This window comes from Benincasa hispida, chromosome 7 (assembly GCF_027475165.1).
Source record: "Benincasa hispida cultivar pf3 chromosome 7, pf3_genome.v1.1, whole genome shotgun sequence".
NCBI lineage: Eukaryota > Viridiplantae > Streptophyta > Magnoliopsida > Cucurbitales > Cucurbitaceae > Benincasa > Benincasa hispida.
This window is the reverse complement of record NC_143484.1, coordinates 40415228-40438759: the sequence shown is the minus strand read 5'-3', so window position 1 is coordinate 40438759 and position 23532 is coordinate 40415228. Positions and strand designations below refer to the sequence as shown.

The 23532-nt window shown below is 39.3% G+C and overlaps 1 long non-coding RNA gene and 1 other non-coding gene across 2 annotated transcripts; both read left to right on the top strand.

The window, feature by feature from the left end:
• Window positions 1-1063: 1063 nt before the first annotated feature.
• Window positions 1064-22849, top strand: LOC120079604 (uncharacterized). Its single transcript, XR_005482284.2, has 2 exons — window positions 1064-4111; window positions 22571-22849. It is a non-coding gene; the product is annotated as an uncharacterized LOC120079604 (long non-coding RNA).
• Window positions 1682-1821, top strand: LOC120080647 (small nucleolar RNA snoR143). Its single transcript, XR_005482599.1, has one exon. It is a non-coding gene; the product is annotated as a small nucleolar RNA snoR143 (small nucleolar RNA).
• Window positions 22850-23532: the final 683 nt, after the last annotated feature.

Below are 23532 nucleotides of genomic sequence, written 5' to 3'. Positions count from 1 at the left end.
TTATGTCAATACCTTTGTTAAAATTAATAAAATTTTGATAGGCATCAAAACAAGATCACAATATATTGTAATATAAAACGTAAAGAACTCACAAGATAAATCCGGTAAGAATTTGGATACTTCTTTTCTTGAGATCGCTTAACCACTAAACTAACTAAATCAATATTTAATTACTCTCTTCATGTCGCACTCTATTTATAACCAAATATTCAAATTACTCTTAACGAATTATCAATATACCCTTCATATCTCAATAGTACTGAATCTCTGACCTTAGTTGTGCCTATCATACTCATTTTGGCTTAAAAAACAATCTTTTGAAAGACTATTTTATAAAAAAGAATATTTGAAATTCACATTTGTTTGACTATCCATTCAAAATTTTAAAATTATTTTTCAAAGCAAAAACTATAGCAAACATTAACCGAAGGTTAATTACAAGATTGGTCTCTAAATTTTGAAGTTTGTATCTATTTAGTATTTGAAATTTAGAATGGGTCCTATGGGTGTAAGAATCAGTTGAACACTAAACTGAAAGTATAAAAACCTATCAAACACTTTTAAAAGTTCAGAAACTTAGAACACAAATTTTAAAAATTTTAACAACTGCTTTTATTAACTTCATAAGGTAAATAACACACTCATCTCAAACGTAAAGAACTAAATTCATAGGTTAAATTACAAATTTGTTCTCTATAGTTTAGATAAAGTTAAAATTTAGTCCATATGATTTTAAAGGCTGATAATACCTCATAAATCGTTTATTTTGTTTGATAAAATTCTAAAAAATAATCTCTATCATATGGGCTATTTATGAGGATTTTATCAAACCATATAGTTCAAATTTTAATTATAATCCATGAAAACTAAATTCTAACCCCTTTTTTTTTTTTTTTTCCTCTCTCTCTCTCCAAACGATAGAGATTATATTTGCAATTTAACCATAACTATGTAGTAGTAGAATATCCTTAAAAAAAGAGTAGTAGGAAAAAATATTTAATAACAGAATAAATAAAATAAAATACCGGATCAGTCGTTCAGCGGTACCGTTAAAATAAGAACGAGTCCAATCCAACTAGTTCGACATGTCGTCGAAGAGCGTAAGGAAGCCCTAGCACTCCAATTTTGAGCCCAAAACTCTCCCTATTTAATCTCAGTTACGCCGCTTTCTTCATCACACCCCAGAAAGCTTTCGATCTTCAATCTCTTCTTCTCCATTTAAATCGCCATTTCTTTGAATTCCTTGCCCTAATCTGCGGTTATTCGAGCTTCACCTTCTTCTCTCGACTCGAGTGGGCTATGATTAGAAAGAGAGAGGCTCGAGTGGGATTCGAATTTGAAAACCCTGTTCGATTAATATTCCGAGAAAAGCGATCGACAGAGGAGAAGAAGATCGATTGAAGGTGCCGCTGTCTTCTAATGATGGCTTTGGTATCTTCTGAACTTTCTTCTATCTTCTTTTGTTTCCGTTTTCTTGTGATTGTTTTGGATTAGGGTTTTCTCTCACAGTGACGGGTTCTTTTTAAATTTCTATACACTTGATATGAGCCCTAAGTGTTTTGTGTTTGATTTGATTTTGCATTCGTTGTGATACATGTGAGATTACGAGATTTTCTCTGTGAGTTTTCTCATTGAACAATGGATGCTATAATGAAAGTTTGATTGCTCTTTCTTCCTTGGATTTTCCCGGAAAATTAAAGTTTTCCGGGAAAGAATAAGGGGTTTGGGCGTTCAGGCAGCGGCCAGACAACCGTAGGGATGGTATCCACAGATGATGGGTTTCTTTTATCCCATTTCGTCTACTGATTCCATCTCATATTTCTCTCCTTTTTTTCTTTACTTTGGATCTAGAAATTTCAAAATGTTAGTAGTTTTTTAGTCTTTTGGCTTCAATTTAGTCCTGATTTCAAAATGTTTATAATTTTCCTTCAAATGGATGAAGGATCAATTTTGCTACAGTATTAGACCGGAAGAAATTTCAGAAAATCCCCTTTCTTTTGATGATTTTTGGTGCTCAGCAATCAATGGGGTTTTCTGCAAAATAGGAATAATTTCCAGTCCCTATGTTTTGCATTATTAGTAAGTACAGGAAATTGAATTGAATCATTCTGAATCGGCCAACTGTGCTACCAACAACACTTCGGGATTAAATTATTGAGTTTGAATTCTTATGGACTCAAATGCAATCTAAGATGAACTCTGTGGACCAAAAGTTTTAACAATGGAAAATTATTTCTAACCTCAAGATCTGTTAAACTTCAACAAATTGAGGAATTAATGATCTCTCAAGATGAGGGATGAAAATAAAGAATTAATTGGATTTTTTTCAATTGGGTAATTTAGGTTGAAAAAATGAAGAATTTATTACTCCTCAAGTTGCTTAGTGGAAAGAAGGAACTATAGCTTCTGTTTCAAACAACCGATGAAATTGGTGAAGAAACTATTGAAATTGGTAGTAAAGGAAATGAAAATGAACTAGATGGTTTAAATATCATTTGGTTCTTATATTTGGAGATTTATTTGTTTGTTTTTTTTTTTTGAAAGGGGTAAATGTATAATAAACAATTAACCAATTTAATCCACAAACATTCTCAATAATAGCAGAGGATAATAGGATAGGGAAGAGGGGGACCAACAAAACAAAACTCTAAACTACCAAAAGAAAAAAAAGAAACAAAACGCTGCATGGGCAAGATGGTGTGCTGCTCTAGAATTCCTAGTTGAGCCAAGTGAGAGACAACATGGACAAACTTTGCTACAGAGATACTTCTCAACCAACCGACTCATCTCCAAAATGTCACTCCTCAAAGTGATAATAGCATTCACAGAACAAAATGTCACTCCTGTTAATAGCATGCATAACTTGGAGCAATCGGACTCTCTCATAAACTCACTTGGTTGATAATGTCCTTTAATCACAGCGAGAGTCTCCCACGATTTTATAGTTGAGTTAATCATCATTCTTTCACAATTGGAGATAAGAGCTATGGATGATCCAATTAATCTTTTAACCAACTTATAACGAACGAGCCCAAGCCCAAGTATTAAATTAAATTTATTTTATAATTTTTATTATTTTTTAAATAAAATTTAATAGCTCTTATAGGTCTTCAATTCGTATGGGTTCTAAATAAAATTATTGATATTATAAAATGTTATTTAGTATATTTATTTTATAAAATAATGTTTTTTTAAAATATAATGGCAAATGTAGGGTTGGAGGAAAAATATTTTAAAAATAAGTTTTTAAATCGTGTATCGGTCATACGATTATACCTTAATTGTGTATCGTGTATAGGGTATGCAATTATACCTTAATCGTGTACCATGTATCGGGTATATGATTATACCTTAATTGTGTACCGTGTACATGAGTCTTTGTCCATCTGGCATGTGGCAGGGTTGACTGAGGTAATCATGTACTCGACACACGATTTACTTTTATTAAATCACCGTCTGTCCCTTCTTTCTCATCGAGCTTTTTGCTTTTTGAAAGCATCCGAATGATTTTGCCTTTTTTTTGTTGCGTTTCTTCGTCCAAAATTTTGAAATCTTTCTCATTTTGCTGTCTTGTGCATCCAAATGCTTCCATTTGCTTGTCTGTCCAAAAATGTTCGAAATCGTCCTCCATTTGTTCGTCCGTCCAAAATCGTTCGAACACTTCTGTGGTAAAATTCTCTCTAGTTTGTTTCTTTGGTCTCTCTCTAGTTTTGCAATATAAATCTTTCTATATATATCATTTTGTTTGTATTTGTGCACTCCATTTACATAAAATGGTAACGAAATTATAGTTGGCATTAAGTGGACGATGAAATCATGTGGAATATTTATCTCACTGGCATGGACAATCGTTGTGCACATGGAGAATTAACAAATGGGTCAGCTGTATAGTAAGAGATTTAAAATCAGACAATTTTCATATATCTGATATAAATATTATTTAATATTTTTTTATTGTACAGAATAATTTTATCGGCGATGTTCAATAATATTAAATGATGTTGCTGACATTCGATACCGATTGAAGACGTATTCGTCGTAGACGACAGCGTGAACCTAATTTAGAGGGACACGAATCCAAGGTAAGGGCAGGGGGTCACACGAATCCAAGGTAAGGGCAGGGGGTCGTTTTTAAATTTCATGTAAACTTTCATTTTCAAATTGTAAATTAAAGAATCATTTGTAAATATTCTTTAATATCATTATATATTAATTTTTCATTGTAGATTAAATATATAATTAAGTTTAATAATGAAAGAAATTGTGGACCAATTCCTAAAGTTTTAATATTGTTGTACATCTACAATTAAAAAAAATAGTCAAAAAATTTTAAAAAAAATAAATAAACAAACCAGTTGCTGATTGGATTAAATGGTACTCGTGTACCGGGTACACGAGTTTGCCACATGAAAATCGTACCTGGTACACGATTTCACTATCCCAATTTTATCAATAATTTTTCAAAATACCTATTCTTAGAAAAAATTTTCCTCCAACCCTATTTTTGTCATTATATTTTAAAAAACATTATTATTTTTTTAAAAAAATTATATTTAGTATTTGATTTTAAAATTTTTTTATTAGTTTTTAATAATTAAAAAAATTAATGTTAATAAAAAACTACAATATAGTATATTTAAAGAACAATTTTTTTAAAAAAATTATATTTTTAATATAAAAAATATAATATATGAAAAATTATACAAACATATATTTGGGTTCAAGGAGTTAACTTTAGCTCGAGCTTGAATCGAGCCTAGGTTGGATTTGGATTGGTCTTTAAACTTCAGGCTTGCTGTTGAGGCTGACTCTAATCTACGCAGAACAAACTCCCCATTTGAATTGGCTCTAAACTTTTTGATATGAAGGTGGATTTTGCGAATAAGGCCATCATTGTCAAGACTAGATATAATTGTGATGATTCCACATGCCTCATCTTAGAATGGTCGTTACCTCTCAATTTGAGCCATGAAGGGATTTTGATGGCCCATCCTAGAAATCGGTCGCACTCTAGCAATCCCTGCAAGAATCCAAGAAACTTTTCACCTTAGGAAGAATAGAGAGTCAAATATGGGGCGCTGAGTTGAGATAGGATATTTGGAGTTCATATCATATATCTATGGAGTTCATATGTTTATGTTTGGGGTGCAGAGTTATTGGTCTGAATTTATGTTTGGATATCCGTAGTTTTTTTAATTCTAAATAATATGTTTTTATGATTACTATTTATATTTTTATGATTACTAGTTTTGTTTTGTTTTTATGATTACTATTTTTGTTTAGGAATTTTTTTGTTCAATAATTCTTTCATTGTTTGAATAAAATATGGACTACAATTTTTTTCTTTTAATTTTTTATATTTTTTTCTTTCATTCTTTTTTTGTTGGGCAGTGAACAACAATTAACTCAAATGAGAAATCAAATAGAAATCAATAATTTTTCTACGAATTTTATTATTAACTTCTTCTTTTCCATCTTGTTCTTGTTGTTGCTCTATATTTTTACTATGTCAAGATTTTTTTTTAAAATTAAATCTCCCACCTCATGTTAGTAGCCAATGGAATGTTACCAAATTTTTTCAAAAAATTTTATTTTATGGTTTTTTTTTTTTGTTATATGTTACATACTTTTTAATACATACATACTTGAATTCAATTAAATAATGGAGTTGGTTGTCGAAGTTTGTCATCGGAGGAGGTTTTCAAATTTTGAAGTTGATCGGGCAAAAGTGACTGTCGAAGTTAATCATCGAAGATGATTTTCGATGGAGATTGTAGTCAGAGGTGGTTGTCGGAGCTCGAAGTTAATCGCAAGGAGGTGGTATGAGTTGGTTGTTAGAGTTTACGTTGGAGGTGGTTGTTGAATCCTCGAGTTGGTCGTTAGAGTTGCTCCCTCAAAGGTGATCATCGAAGTTTGTAGTTGGAGGTGGTTGTCGGAGTTAGTCATTGGAGTTTGTTGTAAGAGCCAATTGGTCGTTGGAGTTGGGTCACCAGAGATAGTTGTCGGAGGCCAAAATTGGTTGTAAGAGTTGGTCGCGGGAAGATTTTTGGAGGTTGGAGTTGGTCGCCGAAGCTGTCATTGAAGGTGGTTGTCGGAACCTAGATTTTGTTGCCGAAATTAGAATTGGAGATGGTTGTCGAAGCTTGATGAAGTTAGTTCTTGGAGTGTGATAGTGGCCGATAGATGGAGCCATTAAAAACATTGGGAAAAGGGAGAGTTGAGGTGAGTTGGTAAAATATACCGACTACCAACATCTAAAATTGGTAGACTAAACAATGAGTTGATATATTATACCAACTCAACTCAACTCATGTTGGTGAGCCAAACATCCTCTTATGTAAATTGGGAGTGAACCTGTTATATTATGATCAGTAGTATCTATATAGTTAAATTGTTGCTAAGTTGAGTTATAAATTGTTTATCAGGTTAGCAAGTGCTAAGGATACAGGTGTGTGTTGGGTAGTAATCGTCGTAAGAGGGTTAACAATCGCTATCTTCACACCTCTTCTTGGGTTAGGAGGATAAGTTGGGAAGGTGACAAGTTGGTATTAGAGCATAATGTTTTGGGGAATAATTGTCATGCATTAGAGACTTGGGGCATGTAAATGATGTTATAAGATGTTATAAAATGTTATAAACCTAATAATGTGAATTTTATAGGAAACATGCCTCGAAAAATTGACAGACTGACTTGACAAATGGTAGACGGGGATCAAAACCCTATTAGAGAACTAGTAGTGACTAATACAGAACTTCTTTTTGTTATTCTCCTCGTCCCCCCTTCAGCTTGTGCTGAGTGTTGCTAGTTATAGATTTTAGCACCTCTTGCCTCAGTGGTCCCATTCTGAAATTGTACAGCTTTTTTTGACGTACAGCCTGAAAAATGAAACGTGAAGCAGAGTGTCACGGTCATGCTTGTCCAGGGCCTATTGCCCATGGCCGCATGCCCGATCCAATCCCCTTCTAGCGTACTTTCATATCTTGTATTGTATTAGCTTAGTTAGCTTGCTTTCTTTACATTTTCATTGTAAGTGACCACTCACCCTTTTGCATATGCAAGGGAGCCAGTTAGCTTTTTGTTCAGAATGCACTATATGGGGATAAGACTAACCATCACTTTCTCATACCCGGAGTAGTACTCTATAAAGCTGTTGTTGTTGCTTATTGCTTTCTAGTCTACTACAATCTTTCTTTCTTTATTCACACTCACAAAAACTTCTTACGAAAACCTTTTCTCCAAACCTGTTTTCTAAAACCGTTTTCCCTAAAACGGGGGTGGAGGTTGCGAGAGGCACTCGGTGTGCCACCGACAGTTCGTATTCGAGTTGGCTGACTTGTTCGTGAGCGGGAATAAGTGCCGCACAATCGTTAAGAGAAGTTTTCGAAAGAGCGATTGTGACAGTTGGTATCAGAGCCAAGTCGGCTCACAGAGGGAAGATCAGTGATCATGTCGGCAACGAAAAACCTGAACAAGTCCTATGTGGATAGGTTGGTAGAGATGGAAGAGCAAATGCACTACCTGAGAGAGGTCCCGGATAGTGTCCGCTTCCTAGAGACTCGGCTACAAGAAGTTGCTGAGAAAGCCGATGGAATTGATGCGGTGGGCCGACTAGACGGATTACCCGTCAGAGAATTGATGATGAGGGTAGAGACCCTCGAGACTAAAACAGCACGGTCCGACAGCTTTGAACGTGGCGATAACTCATCGGGCTCTGTTGCCTACATAGAGGAGCGCGTCGAAGAGTTGGACGGCTCCCAAAAAGCAATACTTCAGATGGTAACCGATTTGTCTGAAGACTTTCGGTCGGCCCTTGACGTCGTCAGAGCCGAGATAGCAGATGTGAGTGCTAGGGTGAATCTCACCATCCGAGTGGTAGGGAACCAAACCCCATCTGGGGGAGCAATGACAGTAAGTCGAATAAAAATCCCAGAACCGAAACCCTTCTGTGGGGTTCGAGAAGCAAAAGCTCTGGAAAATTTTATCTTCGACTTTGAGCAATACTTCAAGGCGACGAACACAGTGACTGAAGAGTCGAAAGTCACACTAGCAACGATGCATCTGGCTGAAGATGCAAAATTGTGGTGGAGATCACGATTTACAGACATACAGGAAGGACGATGCACTATTGATACTTGGGACAGATTGAAACAAGAACTTCGCTCGCAGTTCTTCCTTGAAAATGTCGAGATCTTGGCTCGACGAAAACTCCGAGAGCTGAAGCAAATGGGTAACATCAGGGACTACGTAAAACAGTTTGCAGGACTCATGTTGGACATACGAGATATGTCTGAAAAAGACAAGGTCTTTTGCTTTGTTGAAGGGCTGAAACCGTGGGCGAAATCAAAACTATATGAACAGAGAGTACAGGATCTCCCCTCTGCCTATGCGGCACTATGCGGCAGCTGAACGGCTATACGACCTTAGCACCGACTCACAAGATGTGAGGAAACAGTCAACTTCCTCAAATGGGGGAAACAGAAACAGTCGTTCCAGTCCTCCCAGACCTGAGGGAGGAGACAAGAACACAGGGGGGACCGTAAATCATCCCAACCGAGATCAGGAAACAACTGGCGGGGGCCGCCACAACAGCATAACAATTACAATCGCCCCCTATCTTGTTTCATATGTAGAGGGCCACACAGGGCGGGCGAATGTCCAAATCGAACCGCGTTCAATGCTTTTCAAGCCACATTAGCCTCTGCCTCTGAAGACAAGACTGAACTGGAGGAGACGGTAATCGAGCCAGCTGTAGAAATTGAGAATCCCAGGATGGGGGCATTGAAATTCTTATCTGCGCTCCAGAAGAAAATGGGAAAAGCGACAGAGCCACTAGAGAAAGGACTCATGTATGTGGACGCTTGGGTCAACCAAAGATCGGCCAAGAACACTATGGTCGACTCTGGGGCCACCCATAACTTCATGGCTGAATTAGAAGCCCGCCGCTTGAACTTGACATGGGAAAGAGATGCATGGAAGATGAAAGCTGTGAATTCTGCAGCCCTACCGATTACGGGGATAGCGAAGAGAACTTTGGTGAAGTTAGGAGACTGGAAGGGCCTCGTTGACTTCGTGATTGTCAAGATGGATGATTTCGACGTGGTATTGGGGATGGAGTTCCTGCTTGAACATAAAGTCATACCAATGCCCCTCGCCAAATGTCTAGTCATTACCGGATCTACACCCACTGTAGTTCAAGCCAGTATCAAGCAGTCAAATGGGGTGAGAATGATCTCAGCCCTCCAATTGAAGAGAGGCCTGACCCACGGTGAACCCACGTTCATGGTCATCCCGATAGAATTAATTGAATCCACTGAAGAGGAGATCCCCCAAGACGTTCTATTTGTCTTGGAAGAGTATCGGGATGTCATGCCTAAAAGCTTGCCCAAGTCCTTACCCCCACGAAGGGGGATTGACCATGAGATTGAGTTGTTACCAGGGGCAAAGCCGCCTGCCAAGAATGCGTATCGGATGGCCCCGCCAGAATATGCCGAACTCCAAAAACAGTTAGACGAATTGCTAGATGCAAGATTTATCAGACCGGCGAAGGCCCCTTACGGAGCCCCAGTACTGTTCCAGAAGAAGAAGGATGGGAGCCTCCGGTTGTGCATCGACTATCGAGCCTTGAACAAGCTCACAGTCCGCAACAAATATCCCCTTCCTATCATTACTGACTTATTTGATCGACTTCACGGCGCTAAGTATTTCTCAAAGCTGGACCTACGGTCGGGATATTATCAGGTTCGAATTGCTGAAGGAGACGAACCTAAGACGACCTGTGTCACGAGATATGGAGCCTTCGAATTCCTCGTGATGCCCTTTGGCCTCACCAATGTTCCAGAAACTTTCTGTACCTTAATGAACCAAGTGTTTCACAAATACCTCGACAAATTCGTCGTAATGTATCTCGATGACATTGTGGCCTATAATGCCTCGCTGGAGGACCATCAACATCACCTCCAACTAGTCTTCGAAAAGCTGAGGAAAAATCAGTTGTATGTAAAGAGAGAGAAGTGCTCCTTTGCCCAAGAGCGCATAAATTTCCTCGGCCACGTGATTGAGTGTGGTCGGATTGGTATGGAAGAGGGCAAGGTGGCCGCGATCAGAGACTGGAGGGTACCATCATCCGTGACCGAATTACGATCCTTCCTCGGACTAGCCAACTACTATAAGCGGTTCGTAGAAGGATTCTTGAGAAGAACAGGGCCATTAACCGAACTGTTGAAGAAAGATAGCCAATGGAGCTGGACTCCTGAATGTCAAGCCGCCTTTGAGGGCTTGAAGAAAGTGATGATTGAGGGGCTGGTCCTCGAAATTGCCGACGTGACCAAGCCATTTGAAGTAGAGACTGATGCTTCTGACTTCGCGTTGGGCGGTGTCCTCCTCCAAGACGGACACCCCATCGCGTATGAGAGTAAGAAACTAAATGATGCCGAACGGAGGTATGCCGCCTCCGAGAAAGAGATGTTAGCAGTAGTTCAGTGCTTGAGGACCTGGAGACAGTATCTCTTGGGGGCTAAGTTCGTGGTCAAGACCGACAACAACTCCATTTGCCACTTCTTCAACCAATCGAAGTTGTCGTCGAAACAAGCACGGTGGCAGGAGTGTCTAGCGGAGTTTGACTTCTAATTCGAACATAGACCGGGGAAAAGTAACCAAGCGACCGATGCTCTTAGCCAAAAGAGCGAACATGTGGCCCTATGCATGTTCGCCCGCCTACAAGCAAGTACGTTGAGTGCAACAGTACGAGAAACTATCAAAACTCACTTGACAAACGACACAGCGGCACAGGCCATCTTACAGTTGGCCAAAGAGGGGAAGACGATCTACTATACACCAAGGGCAATCGCCTTTACATCCCCAGATCCGGGGAGTTACGAAGGTCGTTGATGAAGGACTGTCACGACACACTGTGGGCAGGACATAATGGTTGGCAGAGGACTTATGCCCTTCTGAAACAAGGCTACTATTGGCCAAGCCTTCGAGACGATGTCATGCAATTTACCAAGACTTGCCTTGTCTGCCAACAAGACAAGGTCGAAAGGGCGAAATTAGCAGGTCTGCTGGAACCCCTACTTGTGCCCTCTAGACCATGGGAGAGCGTGTCTCTTGACTTCATCACCCATTTGCCTAAGGTGGGAGAGTTCGAATCGATCCTTGTTATCATCGACCGGTTCTCAAAATATGCCACTTTCATCCCGACGCCGAAAATGTGCACAGCCGTGAGACTGCCCAACTGTTCTTCAAACACATCGTGAAATAATGGGGTGTCCTCGCGAGCATTGTTAGCAATCGGGACGGAAGATTCACTGGGACATTCTGGACAGAATTGTTCAAAATATTGGGGTCAACACTAAATATCTTCTCTAGCTATCATCCCCAAACTGACGGCTAGACGGAATGCTTCAATAGTATGCTCGAGGAATATCTTCGTCATTTTATCGACGCTAGGCAGAAGAACTGGGTCCAGTTGTTAGATGTGGCTCAGTTTAGCTTCAATAGCCAGCAGAGTTTCGCGACCGGAAAAACGCCCTTCGAAGTGGTGTGCGGTAGACAGCCACTCATGCCACACTTGGTGGACCACCCTTATGCAGGCAAAAGTCCTCAGGCACATAACTTCACTAAAGAGTGGAGCAGAACCTCTGAGATATCTCGCGCCTACCTAGAAAAAGCATCAAGAAGGATGAAGAAGTGGGCTGATAAGAAGCGGAGGGCCCTCGAGTTTCAGGCCGGGGACAAGGTCCTGATCAAGCTACGACCGGAACAGTTTCGTTTCCGAGGCCAGAGATACCAACGGCTAGTAAGAAAATATGAAGGTCCAATGAAGGTAATTGAGAAGATCGGGAGAACCTCATATAAGGTTCAGTTACCCTCATGGATGAAGATTCATCCTGTCATTCATGTGAGTATCCTGAAGCCCTATCATCCCGATCCCGAGGACGAACAATGAAACATGCTAAGGCGCCCACCAGTCACGATGAAGAGTTCCACTGAGAAAGAAGTTGCACAAATCCTGAATAAACATACGCGCCGTATTGGAAGACCCAGACGAGAACTGACAGAGTTCTTAGTGAAATGGAAGGATCTCCCCGATGACGAGATAAGTTGGGAGCGGGCCGAAGATTTGAAGAATGCAGCTCCAGCCCTTGTCAGCCCTTGCAGATTTTGAACAAGGTCAGTTGACGGGGACGTCAACCAATTAAGTGGGGGAGAATGTCACGGTCATGCCTGTCCAGGGCCTGTTGCCCATGGCCGCATGCCTGATCCAATCCCCTTCTAGCATACTTTCATATCTTGTATTGTATTAGCTTAGTTAGCTTGCTTTCTTTACATTTTCATTGTAAGTGACCACTCGCCCTTTTGCATATGCAAGGGAGCCAGTTGGCTTTTTGTTCAGAATGCACTATATGGGGATAAGACTAACCATTACTTCCTCATACCCGGAGTAGTACTCTATAAAGCTGTTGTTGTTGCTTATTGCTTTCTAGTCTACTACAATCTTTCTTTCTTTATTCACTCACAAAAACTTCTTACGAAAACATTTTCTCCAAACCCGTTTTCTAAAACTGTTTTCCCTAAAACGGGGGTGGAGGTTGCGAGAGGCACTCGGTGTGCTACCGGCAGTCCGTATTCGAGTTGGTTGACTTGTTCGTGAGCGGGAACAAGTGCCACACAATCGCCAAGAGAAGCTTCCGAAAGAGCGATTGTGACACAGAGCGAGCATTCCCACCAGCCACGACAAGAAAAACTAACTTTTCAGAGCAACAAAAAGAACACTCTTCTCCCCTTCAGTTTGTGCTGAATGTTGCTATTTATAGATTTTAGCACCTCTTGCCTCATTGGCCCCACTCTAAAAAGTTAGTTTTTGTTGTCCCCCTTCAGCTTGTGCTGAGTGTTGCTATTTATAGATTTTAGTGCCTCTTGCCTCAGTGGTCCTACTTTGAGAAGTTAGTTTTTCTTGTCGCAGCTGGTGGGCATGTCTGTTCTACTCCACGTTCCATTCGTCAGGCCGTATGTCAGAGAAAGCTATACGATTTCAGAAATCCTTGAGAATGCATTGATCTTATTGTCCATGAGTAATTACCGCATGCAATGATACCTGCTATCTGCAAAACAAAGGTTTGGACATCCTTTTTGCCCTCGTAATGTGGTCAGAGGGTGTGTTTGCGATACTTTTACAAGCTTCACGTTTCTAAGCCAACTTTACTTCATTCGATGCAACTTTTCCTCCCTATTGCCGCATATTCTAAGTAAGACGATATAAATAACTTGTATTTCTACAAGTTATCACACCCCAAATTTAGAAGTATACTTGTCCTCAAGCATATCTTATACTAACGCAATTCAGCTTAAGTCGAAGTCATTGTTTTGCGCCGATCAGCTACTCAGAATGTTATTCCTCTACATAATTTCTTAAAATCACTTGTTCTTTCTATCCTTTGAATGTTTCTTTAGAATATTCTACTTTAGTCTTACTTTAGACAAACCTCTTGCTCAAAGTTCCCTCTTGTTTCGAAAAGATTTCTCTTTCTTGTAAAAACGGAATACACCTTTTATGTCATAGCCTGGTTTGCATCATATCTTAGAGATCGTTGATCATGGTTACTCTTCATTTTGGCTTGCTCCTATGGGTGTCATGCGAACATTCAACTTTGGTTGTGTACCAAGCTCAACTTCAACTCTTATCCTTTGGCCAAGTTTTTACTTTAGCTGGACAGTGGAGTTAATCTCTTTTCTTTTATTCTTTTTGGTTGCGTCGATCCTGGCAACAAAAATCATCGCTTCAGCCGATTTGGCCGTGTCAATGCAATGGCAGATGAGGAAGCGAAGAAAAAGCTCGAAGACGAGCAGCGCATTGTGCTCGCCACCGAGCAACTTGAAAAAGAATTGCAAGAAAAGAAGAAATTGAGAGGAAGAAGAAGGAGGAGAAGGAGTTGCGCAGAAGAGCCAAAGCGCAGCGCAACATTGAGTTGAAAAGAAAAGAAATATAAGAATGGGAAAGGGAAAAAGAAGAGCAGGACAAGGAAAGGGAACGCGTCAAACGACAAAGGACCCGTCTTGCGGCCACTCAGGAAAAAGGAAAGGAAAAGGTGGAAGGCAGCGAGTCTTCGCCGGCCAGGAGGCGCCCAAAATTCAGAAAAGAAAATGATGAATTACTGATGGAGATGGACTTCTTCCCTACGCCGACCCCACTACCAGATTTCATCAACAGCATCATGGTTGAGCTTGGATGGGATACTTTCTGTCAATGCCCATCCATAGTCATCCCAAAGGTAGTGTGGGTCTTTTATCAAGGCAGGACCCACGACACCGAGGATGTGGTGATCGTCGATGGGAGGGTAGTGCCATTTAGCGCCCAGGACATCAATCAGCTTTATAAGTTAAAGGATTTCCTGGAAACACCCAACAACAAGCTGATTGACGATCCTGCTAAGGAGCATATGAAGGATGCATCAAGAATATTAGCGCAACCTGACACCACTTGGACGGTGTCTTTAACTGGCATTAAGACCCTCGCATCTAACTGTCTGCTGCCAGAAGCGCGTCTATAGGTTTACTTGGTAAAAAAGAGGGTCATCCTAACCACTCACGACAAAAAAATTTTAAGGGATCGAGTTATGGTCGCATACTGCATTGCGCGTGGCATCCCGATCGATGTGGGCAGATTAATTGCGAGGCAACTTAGAAGCTATGTAGGTCGCATCAGGGGTCAATACTTCTTTCCATGGACTATCTCTAGCTTTTGCCTATTTGTAGGCTCTGGCATCGAAGACGAGCCTATGCCAGAAGTCCATGGCCTCATCAGCACTAAAATCTGGAGAGTTCTTCTCAAGGATTTGGCTTAATGCGCCGCAACCACTCAGACCCAGATGACGGAAACATGACAAAGACAAGGAAGTTATCCAAGGCAGTGCATCACGTCAACCACCCAATGAACCCTTGGAAGAGCCTTCACCTTTAGTCATTCTACCACCAAGCCCCACTATTGATCTCTTTTTCCCTCTTCTCGATCATCTTGCCAACCTTCTTCTTATCCCTGACTCTGACCCTCCATCACCAGCAACATCCAACAGCCATCCCTCACCAGCCCACCAATCTCTTAGAGCTTCACCGCATGTTGATGACCCACATGGTTTGGGTGTTGGCCCTTCCACTCAGCCCCAAACCGATGCAGGCGAGACATCGATGGCACCTCCTCCCATCACATCTGTTGTTGCTGCAGTCGATGACATTCGGGGTTTCTTAAACCATGAACTCTTCTCCTTTTGCCAAACCTTCACGGAGCTACGTGAAAGCAACACAGAGCTGTGCCAGGCGATGATTAACATACAACGCAACATCTTCACCATTCGCCTGAATCAAAGGCAGTTAGAAAAATGCAACCATGAGTACTTCAACTTCTTAACCACATATTTACATGGCCCCATGGTGCCTCCCCATCTGCGACAGCCACTTTACTTTCAAGAGGTGCCACCTGGAGCTTCGCAACCTCTACCCAACAATGAGCCCCCGCCTCAAATCTAAATTTGAGGGTGTATTACTTTCCCTACCTTTGTATTTTCTTCATTATCTTTTGAAATTTTTGTGTTTGTTGCAATTACAATCTTTTGTACTTAGTCAATTTATGAATATTGAATGATTATCTTTCCTTATCCCTTGTACTTGGCCTTTTTGTTTATCTCATCCTTTGTGAATTCAATGTTGTATTTCCTTTTTCTTCTTTTGCGTTGTTTATTTACAATGCTATGATGAGTATTATGCATAACCTTAACGTAATTTCTTTACATATCGCATGTTCTACTTAACACCCAAACAATTATTTGCAGTAGTTTCAACTTTACCTTCTCTAATACAAGACTCTGCTCAAACCTTCTTTTCAAAATTTTGACTAAGTGTTTTATCTCTTCTTTCGTAACAATGTAATGAGGAGTAAGGGATGCATCTGAGGGAGAGTCCAACATCCCTTAGGATAAAGTTGACCCATCTAAAAAATAGGGTTTTTGACAAAATTGCTCAGAGACTAGCAGCCAATGTGGGGTTTGTACAGAAAGATCTAGAGAAGAGAATGACATTGAGAGGATGAAGGCACTAGGTGCCACAACATTCGAGGGTACCACTGACCTAGTAGATGCTGAAGCATGGTTGAATCAGATGGAAAAGTGTTTCCAAGTGACCGAATGCCCTGAGGGCCGTAAGGTCAAGTTAGCTGATTTCTGCATTAGAAAAGAGCAGAAAACTGGTGGAGAGTGATAGACAACAAGAGAAACAGATCATAAGTGATGACTTGGGATAAGTTTAAAAGAATCTTTGAAGACTAGTATCCTACTTCCTTTCGTGAAGCAAAAAGAAGAGTTCCTAAAGTTAGTACAGGGAAACATGACAGTGGTAGAATATGAACAGACGTATATAGAGTTATCCAGGTATGCTTCTACAATTATAGCTGAGGAGAAGGATAGGTATAAACGGCTTAAGAGTGGACTAAGAAAGGAGATTCGAACTCCTGTGATTACTATAGCTAACTGGACGGATTTCTCTCAGCTATTCGAATTAGCAATGAGAGTTGAAGAAAGCCTGGTAGAGGAGAGGCTAGACCGAGATATTTCTAGAAGTGACAAACGAAGGTCCACTCCGGGAGTTTCAGGAAAGAGAAATTTTAAGCGCAGTTTTGGTGGGCAAGCGACTTCCCATGCCAAAACAGTAGGAAGTCAGCATAGACAAAGCAGGTGAGGATCCAGTCAGCTAGCTGAGGGATCCAGGTCAAAGCATGCAGGTGAGTCTATCGCCAGTTCATTTAGGACACCACAATGTGTGAATTGTGGTAAGCATAATTTAGGACGATGCTATGAGGGGTAGAATGTCTACTATTAGTGTGGACAACCACGACATTATCAGAAAGGGTGCCCCCAGTTAGTTCTAGGGGCACAGGTTGAGTAAAGGACAACATCCCAGACAATGAATCAGCCCAAGACAAGGGGCAGTAGAAGATGAAGGTACGAGTAGTGTCAAACAGAAAGGAGTAAAAGGACGGCCACGTCAGTAGGGTAAGGTTTATACTATGACCCCGTAAAAGGCCGAGGATGCACCAGATGTTGTAATGGTATGGTATTTATTTATTATTGATATGCTCATGTGTTGTTTGATCCAGGGGCGACCCATTCATTTATTTCTAGTATGTTTGCATTGTATATTGATAGGATGCTAAAAAACATGCCTGAGGAATTAGTTATTTTTACTTCTGTTGGTGAGGTGCTAATGATTAATAAACGTTATAAGAACTGTGTAATTATGATTGAGAAATAGGACACGATGATTGACTTAATTCCCTTAGAATTGTTAGAATTTGATGTTTTTCTGGAGATATATTTTTTGTTTAAGTATCATGCATCTATTGATTGTCATAAAAAAAAAGTGATATTTAGAATAGCAGGCAAAATAGAGATAGTGTTTACATGGGAAAAGAAAATTTTCCCTACATGTTTAATATCAGTAGTAAAGTCTAGGAAGTTGTTGAGTAAAGGGTGCATAGCGTACTTGGCTCATGTATCAGTCTCACAAGTGAAGAAGCCAGGACCAGAGGATTTTTCAGTAGTACAGAAATTTACTAATGTATTTCCTGAGGAATTCTCAGAGTTACCACCTGATAGAGAAGTGGAGTTCACTATTTACTTGATTCCAGGAACAATGCCTATTTCTCAGGCACCTTATGAAATGGCACCTACTGAGTTGAAAGAGTTAAAGATCCAGTTGCAAGAACTAGTAGATAAGGCTTATGTATCGATTACAAATAGTTGAATAGGGTAACTATATGAAATAAGTATTTGTTACCTCGTATTGATGATCTATTTGACCAGTTATTAAAAGGATCATCAATGTTCTTCAAGATTGATTTGAGGTTAGATTATCATCAGCTAAAGGTCAGGGAGTTAGATGTCCCTAAGACAGCCAGCAGAATTAGATATGGGCATTATAAGTTCCTAGTTATGCCATTTGACTTAACTAATGACCCACATTATTTGTGGATTTGACGAACAAGATATTTCATCCATATTTAGATCAGTTTGTAATGGTTTTTATAGATGATATCCTGATTTACTCAGATAGCAGGGAAAAACATGTAAAACATCTGGGGATAGTATTGCAGACACGACGTGAAAAGCAGTTATATGCTAAGTTCAGTAAGTGCGAGTTTCGATTCGACCAGGTAGTATTCTTGGGCATGCAATGTTTGCTGTAGAAGTTGGTGTTGATCTCCAGGAGACAAAAGTCATAGTCAAATTGGAAGAACCTACCTCAGTGATAGAGGTACGTAGTTTCCTTGGTTTGGCATATTACTACAGGAGATTTGTTGAGGGCTTTCCAAAGATAGCTCTCCCATTAACTACTTTAACCATAAAAGATGCTAAGTTTGAATGGACAAGGAAATGTGAGCAGAGCTTTCAGGAGTTAAAGCAAAGATTGGTGTCCGCACCAATTCTAACTCTTCTAGTTCCAGGAAGAGAGTTCAAGATTTATTGTGATGCATCCAGACAGGGTTTAGCAGTGTGTTGATGCAAAAAGGAAAAGTAGTAGCTTATGCATTCAGACAATTGAAGGAAGCATGAGGGTAACTACCCTACTCATGATCTAGAGTTGGCAGCTGCGGTTATCTCTAAAGATTTGGAGACATTACCTATATGGTGAGAAATGTCATATCTTACTGATCATAAGAGTTTAAAGTATATTCTTGAACAAAAAGAATCAAATTTGAGACAGAGAATATGGGTAGAGTTGATCAAAGATTATGATTGTACTATCAACTACCATTCAGGTAAAGTTAATGTAGTCGCTGATGCTTTGAGCAGGAAATCAAGTCATTCCAAGGTTATGTGTAGTTCTCTAAGGGGAAGGTTGTTAGAGGAATTTAGAGTTGCTAATGTCGTTTTAGCATTAGGCCATTTGGGAGAATTGTTGGCTCATTTTCAGGTATGGCCTACATTGATCGATGATGCTGTCAAAGCATAGACAGGAGATCCTAGTTTCAGGAAGTTGGTTGAAGTAGTAAGCAAGCAATATAGATCAGATTATATGTTGAGACGAGATGGAGCTCTAATGAAAAAGAATAGGTTATGCATATCTAATAATGAGACATTGAAGAATGCAATCTTAGGAGAGGTTCATAGTTCGGCCTATGCTATGCATCCCGGTAGTATCAAGATGTACAGAACTTTAAAGAAGTCCTATTGGCGGTCTGGAATGAAGAAAGATATGGTAGGATATGTAGATAGATGCTTGATTCTTCAGCAGGTTAAGCTAAAATGTCAGAGACCCATAGGTTTGCTTAACCCACTATCAGTACCTGAGTAGAATTAGGAACATATTACTATGAATTTTCTATTTGGGAACATATTACTATGAATTTTCTATTTTCCTAGTGGCGATGATGGTGTATGGGTGATTATTGACGAGATGAATAAGACGACAAAGTTTTTACCAATCAAGATAACTTCTACACTTGATCAACTAGCTAAGTTATATGTTGATAGAGTCATGAGCCAGTATGGGGCTCCAGTATCGATCATATTAGACAGGGACTCGAGGTTCACTTCAGAATTTTGGCTCAATTTACAGAAGGCACTTGGTACTAAATGACATTTTAGTACAACATTTCATCCATAAACAGATAGACAGTCAAAGCGAACGATTCTGACATTAGAGGACATGTTAAGGGTTTCTGTGTTGCAGTTTAAAGGTAGTCGGGATATACACTTGCCATTAATAGAGTTCGTTTATAATAATAGTTATCATTCCTGTATTGGAATGGCTCTGTATGAAGCTCTATACTATATACCATGCAGAACTCAAATCCGTTGGAATGAAGTAGGGAAAAAGAAGTTAATGGGGTCAAAGTTAGTGCAAGTAACCTTAGATAATGTTAAGCTGATCGAGAGAATTTGAAAATAACTCGAGACAAACATAAAATTTATGCAGATAAACGAAGAAGAGAGCTAGAGTTTGAAGTTGGAGATTGAGTATTTCTTAAGTTATCACCCTGGAAATGAATACTCAGGTTTCACAGGAAAAGTAAGTTAAGCCCAAGATATATAAGACCCTACGAGATAGTTGAATGGGTCGAGCCAACAGCTTATAGATTGACCATACCTTATGAGTTATCCAAGATACATGATGTTTTCAATGTATCTATGTTGAGGAAGTATGTTTTAGATCCTGCTCACATTCTTCAAGATCAGCTAATGCAGCTGAAGAAGAACTTGTCATATGAAGAGGAACCAATAAAAATTCTAGACAGAAAAGAACATGTATTAAGGAACAAGACTATTCCATTGGTTAAGATGCTATGGAAAAATCACGGAATAGAAGAAGCTACATGGGAAGCTAAAAAGCAGATGAAGAACAATGATCCGCATTTACTCAAGTAATAGAGTTTAGAACAAATTTCGAGGATGAAATTTTCCTAAAGAAAAGATAAATTGTAAACCACTAATCTTGTTTTACTAGTTAATTATGTTTAAATTATCTTAATTATATATTAAAGCCTTTGTAAGCATGCATTTATGATGTTTGTATTAGGGTTGGCAAAATTCCTTACAGGGAATCCTCGATTTGACCGGAGATGGGGTCAAGGGTCCCCGAACCGAGGACGCGACAGGGATGGAGAGTGTATTCCCACCTCGTCCTCGTCCTCGCCCCGCCTCGATTAGGTTTTTAAATATATACATATATATATTAGGCATTTAACTTTTTACATTTAACTTAGTTTTTAATTTAGCACAATCTAAGCCCAACTATAGTGTCCAAGCCCAAACTAAATAGAATTTCAAAAAATCCCCATGGGGAAACAAAAGGGTAATTTTTTTTACAATTTGAGTATCTCGAGTTATTTGGGATTTTTGTATTTTGATTTTTTTTTTTTTTTTTTTTTTTTTGAGTTGGGGAGGGGGGAATATAGATTTATGTTTTATGTTTTTATTTTTTTTTTATTATTATTTTTTATAAAGGATGTTGGAGATTTAAATTTAAGTTTATGAGTTGGTTTGGTTGAGAGATTTAAGAAATTTCCTTTTTGGAAGGGAAAAGGAAATAAAATATATATCTATTTCATGAGGAAGTTATGGGGTCTTAAAAATAGGAGAAGATTTATTTGATTATTTTTTTTAAGGTTTAGGGTTTGAAAAGCAATTGTATTTATTTATTAGAGTTGCCACGTTCAGCATGCAAGGCTAAAGAGAGAGAGAGAGAAAAAAAAAGAGAAATTTCTTTCTCTTCCTCTTCGTGACTGCTACCTACCCTCCCTCTGGTTTTTCTTTTTTCGTTCGCATGTTGCCCACGCCGCCGGTGAGGTCCAACCGTTGGTTTTGTCTCCAACAATGTGTTGTCGAGCCATGTCAGCCGCTCACGCCTGATACAACCGCTTCCTCTAGTCTTCCAATCGTCCATGCTGCTTCCCTCCACCGTTTGTGCCGCTTGACCCCAGTCGTGCACCTTCCTTCGGTCGCCATCCATCGTCGGTCCACGCGCGTGTCAACCACATCCATTCTGTCATCGGATTCTTGTCAGTTTCTGCCAGTGTTTCTCGTTTGGGGTAAGATTGCAGCCACTTTTTGGCCTATCCTTGGTGATTCTTCATTGGCCATTAAAATTCTGGACTAAATTAAGTTGGCCATGATATGTTGATGTTCGGATTGGAGTTTTGAGGCGTGTTTTGGCACCAACGAGCAGCTTCAACAGTAAAAGTGGGGTGTTTTCGATGCTTGTGTTTTGGGGTTGCTGGAAATTGGGTTTTAACCCTTGCAATTTAGTGTCACACATAAGGTTGGGCTTATTATTTGAAAATTGGAAGTGTTTAGGGGCCACTTCATGTTGGGTAGTTGATTTGAGTATTCTTGGATATTTCTTTTGTATGAGTGACAACCTGAAAATTTAAATTGAATGTTGGTTAAGTTAGTGGTGGTTGTCCCGAGGTTTCTCAAAGCAAAGAGGGGATATTATATTAATTATATTAGATTTTATTGAGTTAAGTTACCTACTGCCAGTTCGCCCTCGAACCCAAGTATTGTTAGGTATTTGTTCCTATGTTGGCTTCTATGTTGGCTTGGAATATTATGACATGTTTGTTGGTCAATTGGAATTATGAAAGCTTATGTTTATGCCATGGAATTTCGATATTATGTATTGTTGCAGTGTGATTGATGCATGAATTGTGAGACTATTCTGAAATCTAAGCATGACTTAAGACTTTGATTGTATGCTTATGCCTATGTGAGACTGATAGTGACTATTAGCATTTTTATCAGGCTAATCGCATGTGATGAGCCTTCGGGTTCACACCTTATGTCTATGTACGGTGCTCCCTTGGGACCACCACTTATGTTTATAATTGTGTTCTTCCAAGGTTACTACCTACGAAAATGTGCCTCCGGGTTCGCCCCTTATGCTTATGCCTATGCTTATACCTACAATGCGTTTTGTGCACTTGAGCCCCGATAGAAAGACTAACAATTCACCTAGTGGGCTCAATAGTGGGTCGTTTACTGGGTATATTTTATACTCATTCTTTTCTTTCCATTTTTTCAGGTAAGGGAAAGGATTAGACGGTGAATGACAGGAAGAATCCATGACTCGACTGTTGGGACATGATGTCGCTTCCACATTTGTTCATTTTATTAATTTGACATGATTTTTTTTTTTTTTTTTTTTAAAAAAAAGAAAACTCTTGGTTATTTAGTTTATTCATTGGCTAATTCATTTATTGGCTTAATTTATTCTAAAATAAAGTAATCTCGAACGGTGTTTTCAGAATTTTAATTGTTTGAATTTTATTTAATGAAATGAAGTTTTAATTCCTTTACTAAATTTGTTGCGAGAGATTTATTATCAAGTCTATGCATGCATATAGTGGCGTTCTGGAAGTATAATGGAAAGATGGTGTTGGGTTTTATGTCCTAAAAACTCGCAGTTTGTAAAATGATAAACATTTTTTATAATTAATATACTTATTATTGATTTCATAAATTGTACAAACTAAGACCCATGACTATTGTATGAGTACTTGAACTTTATGTGGAGACATACGAGTGGATCGGGTTCGAGTAAATAGTACAAATGATCTATGGTACATGAATAAGGTTGGGTACCTTATTGTGGTAACACCATTGGATGCGGCCTACTCTGTAGTTGTTACAAAAGAGATGTAAAGTGCTACATACGATGTGATCTTAATTTGTACATGTTATGACATGAGGAGTGGGGGCGTCCTATGCAATGAGTTTGCATAAGATCAGGACCAAGAAATAAGTCACTCTTACTTTATAACGTTGTTTACTGTTTAAGATTGACTATTTCACCTAGATGACCTAGGTAACTCGATCTTAATTCTGAGCTAACTATGAACTCCTGTTTATTCGGGATTGCCCTTAGATTTGCATAGTTGAGGGTTGACTCAACAACGACGACTTAATATGACTCCCATTTCAGGGGTAAGATCGGATAGATAGCTGGAGAGATAGGGTGCAAGACAGAGTTCACGCCTATCCGAT